This window comes from Orycteropus afer, unplaced genomic scaffold, assembly GCF_000298275.1.
Source record: "Orycteropus afer afer isolate SDZICR_OR568_19922 unplaced genomic scaffold, OryAfe1.0 scaffold00086, whole genome shotgun sequence".
Lineage (NCBI taxonomy): Eukaryota > Metazoa > Chordata > Mammalia > Tubulidentata > Orycteropodidae > Orycteropus > Orycteropus afer.
The window spans coordinates 10,112,401-10,121,730 of record NW_006921673.1 but is presented as its reverse complement, the minus strand read 5'-3'; positions in this window follow the sequence as shown (position 1 = coordinate 10,121,730).

Here is a 9,330-nt window from a genome sequence, read left to right as displayed (position 1 = left end):
TACTTCTGTAGTGATACTGCCTCGGAAACCCAAGGAGGGGTCGCTATGAGTCGGGGCCGACTCGATGGCAAATAACAACAACAAGTAGAGCTGACAAGGGACAAGGTTGTAGTCACTTCTTGGTCACAGCCAGCAACCAGAGGGAATGAGTAGGTGGACCTGTGGGCTTGGGACCATAGTCATAGGGGACATCAAGGTCAATTAATATAACATACTACACAAAAACATTGTTCCTCATCTTACTTTGGCAAGTAATGACTGGAATCTTAAAAGCTTGCAAGCAGCCATCTAGATGCAACAATGGGTCTCTCCTCATCCAGAGCATAGAAGAATGAAGAAAAACAAACACACATGAAAAAAATTAGCCCAAGTGACTGGTACACCACGTGATCTTCAGCCTATATGACCATGAGACCAGAAGAACTAGATTGTGCCCAGCTACCACTGTCAACCACTCAGAGGGAGATCTCTGTAGGAGATCCTGGATAGAGTGGGAGAACAATGTGGAACAATTGGCTATCTATGATCCCTAGCTGCCCTTCAGGTATGGAATTGAAGGGGACAACTCACTCCTGTAGCCTCCATCCCAACAAAAGACAATCATATGAGCTGAAATTTTGTATTAGGTGGATACATTCCTTGGAGAGATCAATCATGGGAGAATAGAAGGGTTGTGTGTGCACAGAGAGACAGCTCCAGTGGCAGGAGTGCATGGGAGGGAAGGACACAGAGAAGAGGAAACTGGGAGGAGCTGGGAAAAGAGAGTCACATTGTGGGAAATTGCAGTTAATGTCATGAGACAAAGTATGTGTGAGCTGTTGTATGGCAAATGAATTTGCTTTGTAAACTTTCACTCAAATCCCAAAAAATTTAAAAAAAAAAAGATATCTTTACCCTTCAGCACTTTAAAGAGGTCTTTTGCAGCAAATTTTCCCAGTGCATTTGTCATCTGATTTCATGACTGCTACTTCCATGGATATTGATTTTGAGTCATAGTACAATGAAATCTTTGACAACTTCAATCTTCTCAATTCATGATGCTGCTGCTTATTGGTATGGTTGAGGATTTTCATTTTCTTTATTTTGAGGTGTAATCCATACTCTAGACTGGTCTTTAATTTTCATCAGTAAGTGCTTCAAGTCATCCTCACTTTCAGCAAGCAAGGTTGTGCCATCTGCATATTGCAGGTTGGTAATGAGACTTCCTCCAATCCTGATACCACATTCTTCATGTAGTTCAGATTCCCAGATTATTTGCTCAGCATGCAAATAGAAAAAGTATGGTGAAAGGATACAATCCTTACGCACTCCCTCCCTGATTTTAAACCACGCAGTATCCTCTTGTTCTGTCAAACAACAACCTCCTGCTCTATGTGCTCTGTGTGCTTCCTCATGAGCACAATTAAGTGTTCTCAAATTCCCATTCTTCTCAATGCTATCCATAATTTGTTATGATCCACACAAGTGAATGTGTTTGTATAGTCAATGAAACACAAGAAAACATCTGTCTGGTGTTCTTTACTTTCAGCCAAGATCCATCTGACATCAGCAATGACATCCCTTGTTCCACATCCTCTTCTGAATCCAGCTTGCATTTCTGGAAGTTCCCTGTCGATGTACTACTGCATCCATTTTTAAATTATCTGCAGCAAAATTTTAAATGCATGTGATATTAATGATATTATTCCATAATTTCCACATCCTGTTGCATCAGCTTTCTTTGGAGTGAGCAAAAATATGTATCTCTTCCAGGCAGTTGGCCAGGTAGTTGTCTTCCATATTAATCAGTATAGACAAGTATGTGCCTCCAGCAAGGCATCTGTTGAAACATCTCAATGGGAATTCTGTCAATTCCTGAAACATTCTTTTTTGCCACTTTCTACAGCTTCAACTTCTTCCTTCAAAACCATGGATTCTTGATCATTTGCCACCTCCTGAACCCAATTCTTTTTTTGTATAGTGACTTTGTGTATTCTTTCCATCTTCTTTAGATGCCTCCTGAATCACTCAATATTTTGCCCACAGAATCCACCAGTCACTTGCATCTGGCCAAAGAGAAGGATTTTATTTCTCAGCCTAGAAAACTAATACAGGGTACTTAGTATGAGCCGAGCAATTTTCTACATCTCTGTTGTTGTTGTTATGTGCCTCTGAGTCATCTCTGTCTCATAGTGACAGAACAAAAAAGAACAAAACACTTTCCAGTCCTGTGCCAGTCTCACAATCCCTACTGTACCTGAGCCCATCACTGCAGTCACCATGTCAATCCATCTTGTTGAGGGCCTTTCCCTCTTCTGTTGACCCTCCACTTTACCAAGCATAGCATCCTTCTCCAGAGAATGGTCCCTCTGACAACATGACCAAAGTAGGTGAGATGAAGTCTGGCCATTATCACTTCCAAGGAGCACTCTGGCTGCACTTATTCCAAGACAGATTGTTAGTTCTTTTAGAAGTCCATGGTACTTTCAGCATTCTTTCCCAACACCACAACTCAAAAGCATCAACTCTTCTTCGGTCGTCCTTATTCATCATCCAACTCTCACATGCATACGTGGCAATTGAAAATACCATGGCTTGAGTTAGGCACATCTTAGTCTTCAAAGGAGATAGCTTTGCTGTTCGGCATTTGAAAGCACTCTTTTGCAACAGATTTGCCCAATGCATTACTTCTTTTGATGTCTTGACTGATGTTCTACATCTTTGGGATACATTAATTAATGTATAAGATAACAATTTGCCCCACCACCATCACCTTTCACTAAGCTTGAGGTAATGAGGATTATTTTCCATTTCATTTGTTCACCCAGTTATTCATCCATTTCTTTAAAAGGAGAAGGAAAAAAAAAAAAAACCACTTAATCCATTATGCACCTAGTACTGCATTTTTTAAAGAATATTAAAAAAAATCAACTTTTATTTACAAAGAACACTCATACTCATTAAAGAGACAGACATAAAAACACTAAGTGTAATATAAATTATGAGATATTAAAATACCAAATCAAACCCATTACCATCGAGTTGATTCTGACTCATAGCGACCCTATAGGGTAGAGTAGAAAGCTGTAAATCTTTATGGGAACAGACTGCCACATCTTTCTCCTGGAGAGTGGCTGGTGGACTCTAAATGCTGACCTTTCAGTTAGTAGCTGAATGCTTTATTAACTATGCCAGTAAGACTCATTATTAATAATATAGGCAAATACAAATAGCTATTAAAGTACAGCAATAAAATTATTCGTCTCATGTCTTTTTATGTGAACCTTGATCTACAATATCCACAGGAAATTGGTTACAGAACCCCTCCACCTCATCTCCACCTGTTGATACCAAAATCCACAGATGCTGATGTTCCTTATTTAAAATGGCTTAGTATTTGCAAATAACCTATGCACATCTTTTCATACACTTTAAATCATCTTTAGATTACTTATAATGCCCAATACTGTGTAAATGGTATGTAAATAGAACTTTATGCTCTCTCTTACCCTTTGAGGGATTGCTTTGATCATTTAATTAGTTTTTAGGAACCAATTTTTCAAAGAAGCAAGGGGTGCACATAACACACAACTAGTTATGAAAGAGACATGAGGTGAACAATGCTCAAACAAATGAGTGTTGGAGAGAGACTGAGGATCTGTGTAATGATGGGGAGCTACAGCAGGGTATTCACATGTCACTTCACTCATTATACTGGATTCAGTCTAATGCTGAATGCAGGGAAAATTCAAGTTGTATTTTCTGGAATTTTTTTCCATGTATTTTTGATCACTGGTTAGTTAATTCCCTGGTTGTGGGACCTGCAGATAAGAAGGGCCTCTATATCTAAAATATATTTATATTTAAAAAGTCTTAATGGATTGAAGTATTATTTAAAAAGCCAGTGTCCTTCTTCATAAAGCTATAACAAAAAAACAACTTAATTGCACTTAATTATTTGCTTGCTTTTAAAAATGAAAAGACAGTATTGAGTCCTCACTGTACTTAAAAACATTTATTAAGCATGAGTGCTAAGTGACTCAATGGAATACAACTGTCCCTTGTATAACCCTACTTTCTCTGAAGGAACATTGTAATTCAGAGGTTGTTCTGGTTACCTAGTACCACTCTGACAAGAATATACCACAAATGGGATGACCTTAACAAACAGGAGTTTATTCTCTCACAGTTTTGAGGCCAGGCTTTAGGGGCTGTGTGAAAGCCCCTCAACCTTGGGGTCCAGCTCTGCCTCCTGCTCCCAGCCTACTGAAGCTAGAGGCATTTCTTCACTCAGACAGATGCTGGCTGCTGAGGCTGACAAACCCAAGGTTGACAAGTAAAAAGGCACAGTCCCGATGTTACAAAACCACATGGCAAGCCATTAACTCAAGTCCATTGTAAGTCCCAAAGTAGGCAGAGCATGGCAGGCTGCTGAACAACGACACAGCTACATGTAGGGTTCAAGTGTGCCATAAGCTAGAGACCATTCCCAAAGCTGCTGCTTATATACAGGAACCAGACAACATCCCAAAGGCAGCTACTCAGCTGCTTATGGTAGATCACACCATGGAGTTGATTGGCAGTCTCATCATGGGGAATAACTACCACCAGCTGTCCAGCCAATCAACCAGGCCCAGCCAAGTTGACACACAAACATAACCACCACAGAGGTGATTGTGGGAAAGCCTCTCAGGTTTAATTTAATTAGCACAGTACTGAACTTTTTATAGTATTAACATATAATCTTTTGTCCCTATGGTCTGGTCTGTTCATTATGTTTTCTGCCTAAAGCTTAGAGTACATTGATTTCCAATTACCTGTTTATAAAACTGCCAAGTCATCTCTCTCAAGTGATTATTTTTTGTCAAAACAGTTCAAAAATTATGCAAGTCAACTCAAGTAACAGAAGCATTAATTAAAATCAGCACATTGTAAAGAAGGACCCAGGAGACATGAAAACACTAGTCAGTATTGCAAAAGAGAGCTTGAGAACAAGGTTACTGGAGAGCCATGGCTCTGAAATGTTCTCTCACTGTAACTAACTGTCATATTCTGTCATCTTTCTATAACCCAGATATTTTAGACTTTTATTATAAATAAATAATTCTCTGTTTAGTAAGTTTGAGTAAACTACCGATACATGTAAAAATTACTTCATGAAGGGTTTGGTAATTCTACTGAATAAATGATCTGTCTGGGAAACTTAAAGTTCCTGAATGAAAACTCAGGAATATATACATCAAAAATTTTAATATTGGATGTATAAATTAAGATTAGATTCATCTCAGAATAACAGAGACCTTAAATAGCTTTGGTTAAAGCAAGATAGAAGTTTATTTCTTAATAGTGTAGAAGGATGTGGCAGCTCTAGTTCTAGAAATCTTCTGGGACAAACACCTTTTCCAGCCCTCACTTTGCCATCTGTAGGGTGTGCTTTTCTTCTTTATGGCTCAAAAGGGAAATTAGAACTCCAGGGATCACATCTACATTTTAAACAGCAGAAAAGAAAAGAAGGAGTGAAGAAAATATGAAGCAAAAGGAAACCAATAAATTTACAGAAAGATTCCCAGATGATGCCACTTATTTATATATATCGTCTTTGCCAGATTTAGTTATATGGTCACTTCTGGCTGCAATGAAGGTAGAAAATGATCTTTCCTTTTTTTTTTTTTTTTTTTTAAATCTGTCAGCCCTTTGCCTCTGCTGTAACATGGGGATCATCTGACTGTGGGATAAGGGGAGAGTAGATATTAAAATGTCTTTTACTAGTTTCTGCCACACTATTTTATTAACAGATGATTTAAAAATACTTTGGTAGTATGAAAATGAACTAAAGACATATTGTTTATAGAAAACATAATAACAAGACATGAGTAAGTGCAAACCAACCCCAACATATGTAAAAATAAATCAAGAACAAAGAAAAAAGAAAAATGGTCTGATTAAGAAATAACAAAGAGTTAAAGTCAACCTTCCTAAGAGTTAAAACAGGGAGTATGGGAGAGAAAATAATATACCAGTTAGAATGTGAACAGGAAGTTGAAGAAGACTATGTACAGCATTACCTGATAATAAGGAACAAAAATCTAATCCACTTAGGGAATGAAGCTGTGAACAGAAAAGATGTGGCCAGGACTCTTAGTTTTCCAGGAAATTACCCAAATAGAAGATTGACTAAGCTGCAATTTAATTCTTTCAAAAAAACTGAATATTAAAAAAAAAAAAAAAAATCAAAGCTTCATTTTGGATCTACTAAATGTAAAAGAACAGTACTAAGAGTTCTAAAAGATATATATTTTTTTAATAAAAAGGTAAAATACTTTCCATACAGGTGTTCATAACTTCATGGGAAAGACATATTTGTGTTCAATAATATTAATTATTTTATAATAAAAATGAAAATGATGGTACACAATGATAAAATATGTAACTGTGTCTAAAAGCGTATTAGGGCTAGAGTTTGTGAGAAAATAAGAATATCAACAAGTAAACTAATAATTTCTTTAATAAGAATCAGCACATAGCTGATTCATATGAGGCAGAAGTTAAAGATGTCCCAACATTCACCTTTTTCAAGATGCTGTACCACTCCATCATCTCTAACACTAACTACTCTTCCCCAATGCCCACTCCAGTCCTCTTCCTCCTGTCTCTGAGATTGGTAATTCAGTGCAACATCTCACAGAACTTATTAACTGTACTCATGGTTATATGGTGTTTTGGTTACTTCATGCTGCTGTAACAGAAATAGCACAGATGGAATGGCTTTAACAAACAATAGTTTATTTTCTTACAGTTTGCAGGCTTTAAGTCTGAGTTCAAAGTGCTAGTCTTTAGGGCCTGGGTGAAAGCCCCTCAAACCTGGGCCTTAAGCTCTGCCTCTTGCTCCTGACCCACTGAAGCTATAGGCATCTCTTCATTCAGGCAGCTGCTGGCTGCTGAGGCTGACAAACCCAAGGTCGACAAGTAAAAAGGCACAGTCCCAATATTACCAAACCACACAGTGGGCCATTGATTTAAGTCCATTAAGAATCCCAAGATAGGCAGACAACATGGCAGGCTGTTGAACGACTTGGCTACATGCAGAGTTCAAGCGTGCCAACAGCTAGAGACCTTTCCCAAAACTTCTCCTTATATATGGGATGCAGACTACATCCCTAAAGCAGCTACTCAGCTGCTCATGGCAGATTACACCATGGAGCTGATTGTCAGTCTCATCATGGTGAATAACTACTACCAGCTGCCCAGCCACCCAACACCACACCCAGGCAAGTTGTCACACAACCTTAACTACCGATTGTGGTTTATTGGGGGAAGTAACAGGTTACAACTGGAGATCAGGATCAATGTGGGTGTAACTGGATACAATTCAGGAGATCCAATGCAGTACATCAATCAGGACAGCTTTAAACTAGGGCAGTTCTCAGAGCTCTGCACTGCTGAGCTAAGTGTTAGAGCTCTTTTGACTCCACCGACAAGTGCCTGGAGGCACCTATACCATTGGCAAGCCTACTCCCCAAAGGTGCTCAACTCTCTGTCTTTACATGAGCCAGCAAGCCCATAGCAGCCATTTGCTGGTCACGTGGATCTTGCCATTTATACTGCTTCCACTTTTACTGTTGTGCCTACTCCTGATATCACTCCCGTTAGCTCTTGAGTCATATGAAAGCTCTTTTAGGAGTTTCCCCTCTTCTCTCTCTTTCTGTCTCTCTCAAAAAAGCTCTGTTGGATTGGCTGCTTATAAGCAAGCTCCTTGTCAATTTAAAGGCATGGCCTTCTGCAAACTGACTGATACCCAGATAGACTACATTCATTTAGTTTGCATAATAATTGACCAATTCTCCCAAAGTCAGTTAATCCTCAAACCAAAAAACAAAACTCACTGGCATTGAGTCAGATCCAACTCATAGTGACCCCTCCTTGGGTTTCCAAGGTGGTATCTACAAAAGCAGATTGCTCAACCTTCCTTCTGAGAAGTGGCTGGTGGGTTTGAACTGCCTACCTTCTGCTTAGCAGTCAAATGCCTTAGGCACTACGCCATAGTAGTCTAAAAAATTCCTTCGCAAGATTGTGGCTTAGCCAATTATTTTGTCAGAACTTTAAACTCAAGGCCAAAATCCCACATAGGAAAGAAACTCATTGTACTTCAGTGGGCAACATATGGACTTGAGCAGGGAAAGTAAGAGGAATGAATGCATTAGAGGAGCCACTGCACAACCTCTAATTAGTTTGCTTCAGGGTATAGCAGACACATTTGGTAGGAAATATTGTATAGCTTCCAATCCACCCTTACTTACTACTATCCTCTTTGTGCTCATATCTTAAATGAAACCAGCTGCCATAGAGTCTGACTCTTGTGTTTCAGAGTAGAACTGTATAAAGGGCTGTGCCCTTTCAGGGGAGCTCTGGTAGTGTAGTCCTAAGTCATTTGACTGATAACCAGAAGGCTGGTGGTTCAAACCCAGCAGCCACTCATTGGAAGGAAGACTGGGCAATCTACTTCCATAATGATATTGCCTCAGAAACCCAAGGAAGGGTTGTTATGAATCAGATCAACTCCATGGCAGTGAGTTTGGTTTTTTGGTTTTGGTGGCCTTTCAGAAATAGATTGCCAGGTATTTCTTTCAAGGCAATTCTGGATGAATTCAAACAGCCAACATTTTGGATAGTAAACCAAAAAAAAAAAAAAAAAAACCTCACTGCCGTCGAGTCAGAGCCCACTCATAGAGACCGCTCCTTGGGTTTCCAGGCAGTATCACTACAGAATTAGATTGCCCAACCTTCCTTCAGAGGAGTGGCTGGTAGGTTTGAACTGCCAGCCTTCTGGTTAGCAGTCAAGTGCCTTATAGTACCCTAGAATAAAGAAGTTACTACAAATTTCCAAAGAAGATTGTCTTTTACTAATTACTTTAAAAACTTAGCTACACCTTTCAGGCAAGTTAATTATAATAAATGTGTAATAATAAATCACCTGAATTTTTATATTTCTGTCAAAACCAGCATAAGGCTTATTTAAAATAATAATAAAAAATATTAGCTGAAACATTTCTGTTGCAGTTCAGTGTAGCTTTTATTCTGTTCAGTGTTCTGTTCAGCTTTTATTCTGTTCAGTATAGCTTTTATTCTAGAAACAAAATTTCACTTCTATAGGAACTCTGTTGGTTCAGTTGTAAAGAGGTTCAGCTGCTAATCAAAAGATTGGAAGTTCAAAACCACCAGACATTCTGTGGGAGAAAGATGAGGTAGTTCACTTCCATCAATTCTTGATTCCAAACTCTATGGAGCAGTTCCACTATGAGTTGGAATTGACTAGATGGCAAAGGGTTTGGTTCTTTTTCTTTTTTTTTTTTT